This window comes from Enhydra lutris, unplaced genomic scaffold, assembly GCF_002288905.1.
Source record: "Enhydra lutris kenyoni isolate GAN:26980312 unplaced genomic scaffold, ASM228890v2 scaffoldscaffold34, whole genome shotgun sequence".
In the NCBI taxonomy this organism is placed as follows: domain Eukaryota; kingdom Metazoa; phylum Chordata; class Mammalia; order Carnivora; family Mustelidae; genus Enhydra; species Enhydra lutris.
In genome coordinates, this window is record NW_019154118.1 from 10506732 (window position 1) to 10512134 (window position 5403).

The following is a 5403-nucleotide window of genomic DNA, read 5'->3' on the forward strand; positions in this document are numbered from 1 at the left end:
GAGTGGTGCAGTCTCAGCTTTAGGGGATTGTCCTTGTCCAGCTGGCTCTTCCCTTCTGGAACAAAGTCCTTGAGAACGGTGTGTGGGTCAGCTGGCCGGATGTGGGTGTAGTGGACCCAGGGAGTAATCCCGTCGACATTGAGAGTGGTGGGAGTGGTCAGGATCACGATGTAGGGTCCCTTCCAGTGAGGCTCCAAGTTTTCCACTTGTTGGCAGCACATCCAAACCAAGTCCCTGGGTTGGTAAGGATGTGGTTCCAGCTCTGTCTCTGTCTCTGTGTCAGTGTGGGCAGTTAGGATCCCTGCGTGGGCTAGACAGACTGTAATGCCTGCAGTGACTGGAGTACAGACTGATCAGTCATAGTTAAGGAGGAGGACCTGATACCCCGTCACTCCGGTGTTTGTCATCCTCTGGTCTGGTGGAGTCCAGAGAAGGCCCTGGATAGTGTGAGTGGTGGTCAAGATGAGATTTTGACCCAAAGTCAATTTACTTGCATCCTTGACCAGGAAGGCCATGGCAGTAATTATGTGGAGGCAAGGGGGAACCCAGCCGCTACTGGATCTAGTTTCTTGCTAAGATAGGCTACTGGCCTTTGCTAAGGACTCAGAGTCTGAGTCAAAACTCCTTCAGCCACCCCTGCCTTTTTATCCACATACAAGTGGAAGGGCTTGGTAACATCTGGGATGGCCAATGCTGGGGTGCTCAGTAAGGCTGTTTATAATTCCCGAAATGCTCCTTATATCTGGGGCTGACTGACTGGCAAAAGCAAGATCGTTTAAACAAGCCATCATGCAACTTCTCTGAAGTTTATCTCAAGTTGTCTAGCTTAGGTAAACAAACATTTAAAGACAATCAAACCTAGAATTTAACATCTATAAAGGTGTGTTATTGAAACATAATTTTTCTCTATAGAATAACCCTCATTTCCAGAGATAGCCAAATCAGGACTAATTTATTTGAAAAACAAGTCCAGTTTTAACACACTTGGCCTAATTGTTTACATAAGCTCAGCAAGAACAGTGAGTGTGATCATATAGGTCTTTTAGAATCTGCTTTGCTGGAACTTCTTATAAGGAATCTCTAGTTGAACTTTTAGTAGCCTCTCCGGGCCAGAAGCCAAACCACATACTTGCCATCAGACATGCCTGCAATACCTGTCAGATTTGGGTGAATTACTCTTCCTGAGGTGCCCAAAGTATCCTGAGGTCCTTGAACCTGCCAGGAAGTGACATCCTTTACTCACCTGGTGAGGCTGCTGGGAACTCTGTAAGCAAGGTATCAGGCCAACAGTTCCAAAGGTCTTTGCGGCTCCAGATTTTATAAAGTCAACCTTAGTTCCTTTAAGCTGTCTGGTCATATCTGAATCTTTTCAAATATGACATTCCAGTCAAAGCCTTGGTAAAATAACCAGTGTTTCCAATGGTGTCCTGTTACAAGGAGAACAGATTCTTTTTTTTTTTTTAAGATTTTATTTATTTATTTGACAGAGAGAGATCACAAGTAGACGGAGAGGCAGGCAGAGAGAGAGAGAGAGAGAGAGAGAGAGAGGGAAGCAGGCTCCCTGCGATCATGACCTGAGCTGAAGGCAGCGGCTCAACCCACTGAGCCACACAGGCGCCCCAAGGAGAACAGATTCTTATTGAACTTATGCAAATGACTGATTGACAAGGAAGAAAGAATACTTGCTGAGACCTTTTGGTTTTCAGAGGGTTCAGATAGAGAAAACGCGAATGCCTTGATTTGTTTACAAATGAGTACTTTTACATCTCTGTAAGTTACAGATAACTTAAGAAAAAGTTTCCCTAGTCTGGGAGAGCAAACATTACAGAACCAGTAATGTTTAAAATAAGACAAAACATTAAGAGACACAACATTACAATCTTTCAGTTTATCTGGTCCCATGTTACTAATTCTGGTTTACTCCGAAAGCAGCTTTTACTTTTAAATTCTTACCCATTTCAGTTCCAGGATTTTAACATATCAAAGACCTGTATTTCTCCTGAAAGTCTCCCATACAAATTTTCTTTAAGGTGGAATTCATCTTACAAGAGAATTAAAACAATTACAAATGACAAAAATTCAGAATAGATATGGTTAAATTACCAGGTGATGACCCTTATCAAAACATTTAAACTTTAGCAAATGTATAGAACCTCTAGAGTAGTTACAGCATTTACCCAAATGTAACCCAAGGTTTATCATTGGTTTAGCAGTACTTACTGAGTAACTCAGTATACCAAGGAAAAGCCTTATGAGTCAAAGAGATCTCATTTACAATTTAAATCTTGTTGACAATTGCTAAAACCTTAGAAAGTTTTAAAACATATGCCTAAATATAATTAGGGATGTTAAACACCTGATAAAACAAAACATAGAAACTGGGTTTTCTGGGCAGGCAAAGAGAAAACCAACGGATCAATTAACCTAAGAAAACTTTGCCCTTTTAAACAGAGAGAAAACCAGCTTTTTTTTTTTTTATACCAGTGTCTTTCCTTTTTTTTTTTTTTTCTTTTATTCTTAAGCATGCAGCCTTAAGATAGTGGGTTTACTGGGTTTCCCTCCCATTGTGAATGATGTTGCAGACAAATGGCGGGGGTTCTTTCAGATGTTGTCCTGCTCGCATCCCTGGCAGGAACCTTAGGGCTTCTTAGCTAAGGTCTGTCCGTATAAGCCCCGGACCAGGCTACTCCGTGGAGTAGATGACCGTTATGCCATATGATGCCCTGCGAGACTCAGGGTGCAACCCACTCAGACTCCATAGCCGAAGCGGTGGAGCCATATGGACAGATTCACACAGTCAGGCACTCTTCAGATTCAAACAGGTTTGACAACCCCCCTATTGGTATTCCTGGCTAATGGGAGGTGATCAGTCTCCCCACCCACTCTTTTATGAATGGGTCTGGCTCAGACAGTGGCCCCGGGGCTTTCCTGGTTCAACGGGCAGATTGCGGAAAATCCGAGGTGACCGAGGAAACCCAAGCGGCACATGGAAAGATGGGAGAACACAGCTTTATTAATGCCAGCGGGCTTAGTGGGATCGTTCCCAAAGACTGAGTACCCGACAGGGTTAAGAGTGAGTTTCTATGGTTATAGGCAATGGGGGATGGTATCGGGGTGTTTTCGCAGTCTCTCCAGCCCAGCCACTTTCCCAATCTCTCAAGACCAAATGGCCCTTTCACTTGGAAGTATAATCTATGTGGAGGTATGTCAGGAGAGTGCTAAATCACCTTGGGGGCTGTTTTCTTTCTTTCTTTTTCTTTTTTTTTTTAATTCAAACAGGATCAGGCATCTGGTCTTTTTCTCCTTTTTTTTTTCTTAGTCCATCCTGACCATACCTAAAATTCCTTTTCTGAAGGTTTCCCTTCACAAACTTTCTACAACTTTCCTTTGCATTCAAGTTTTGTCCCAAGCCATTTTCTTCCAAACAACTATTTTATTTAGGACAAAATTACCTTCTTTTACCTTCAGCAAAATGTATTCCCATTCCTTATATCTTTCTTACATATCTTCTACTTTCCTACATACAGAGTTCCTTCCTTTATTTCCATCAGTCTTACAGTTAGCAGAATTTTGTACTTTTAGAAACACCTTAACCTCTAGTCAGTTATTAACCAATTGCGAATGGTTATAACAGAATTCTTTAGATTCCAATTTATGAATCAGTTAAGCACAAAAACATGTTTACCAACAGATTTAAATATTCTTATTTTCTTTGTTGTAAGAAGTCAAAAGCACAAACCTATGTTCAATACTCAATGCTTTAGCACTTTATTCTATCTGGAAAAGACCTAGATCCAGCAAATTTAATTTTATTTGTTATCCAAGCAAAACTTTAAACTTTCAGGCTACCAAAGACTTTGAAAGCTATCTCAGCAATTACCCATTAAAAACTTTGAGACAGACAATTAACCATCAGTTTAGTCATCTCTTTGCTAACAGATTTTAACAAAAAACATGAGATTATTTGACCTTCAGTAAACTTTGGTTGAAGTTTCACGTTTACTGCTAATAACTTAAAGGACATGTATATCTTAATTGAACCAAAAAACTTAACTTAGTTCAAATACTGATTTACATTCCATCTGGGCCCACTCCACTTGGAATGTTTACCTGAGACATGGGTGGGAAGGTCTGGAGTGGGGAGTGTTAGGTCCAGGGGGTGCTTTTCTTGCTCCTTGACAGTGAACAGAGAAGGAGCCGTGGTGCCGGAAGCACCGAGGATGGTCTAGAGGCCAGTCATGCAGGCCGCATGCACGTTGGTGCAGAAACAGGAGAAGGGGGAGACAGAAGAAACAAAGTGCTGCCAGGAGGCAGAGTTTTAGAGCTCATCAACTCCAACAGAGGAGCAGACACCATGTTTTCCCACCAGCAAGGCGGGAGGAGTTAAGCAGTCCATGTTGGGCCAGAGAAGACAGGAATTTCCCTGAAACAAAGGGAGTCTTGGCAGCTGCTTGGGAATACTCCTTACAGTCTCCATCTTGAGTTAGACTAACCCCAGCCGGCTCCAGTTATAGCCATTAACATGGGAAATGAGTGAGGGAGAAGCCCCCATATCTATTAGGAGGAACAGAGAGATGAAAGTCTCTCTGCTTGCCCTATTTCTTCAAACACAACAAACAACACGACAGACAACAAAAAGACAAGACAAAGACAACTGCAGACCCAGCTGCCCTCCCAGGGCCATCCCACATTAAAGGATGGCCATTCAGACATGTAGAAAGTCTGAAATTTCCCTTTCGTACGTCTGTGCTCCGGTTATGAGCTCTTTCCCTAATGTCCAAGAAGTGGTCAATCATCAGAGACAGAGGGGTTGTCTGCGTCTATCCCATCACGATCTCAGTCCACACCAAAACAAATACACTTACAACAATTAAGAAGAACACACTCACAAAGACAAATGATCTGGCGCGGCCGCGAAGACAAAACTGGAAGGAAGTTAAGCCCTGACCCCAACAGCAACAGCAGCCGAGCCTCCAGACAGGAGCAAAGGGATGTCTCCCAAGACCCCCCGGCTGAAGGCCCGCCACACGTCCACTTGAGCCAATGTCGACTCCCATACTCAGATTTAGAATTCCTACAGGTAAAAATGCATATTGGAGCTCCCTGAAGGTATGCATGCAAACATTAAAAAAAAAAAAAAATGAGTGCACTCACCAGCCAGTATAAGACCCTCCGGTTTGGGATCCTAAGATTCTCACAGATCTCGCTGGGGCCTCCAAATGTTATGCCCAAGTTTTCGCGTATGAGAGACCACCAAGGAGCCAACACCGATGTAGTCACACGAGGGGTTATCTGACAATTTTTTTTATTCCTTTTCAGCGTAACAGTATTCATTGTTTTTGCACCACACCCAGTGCTCCATGCAATCTGTGCCCTCCCTAATACCGACCACCTTGTTCCCCC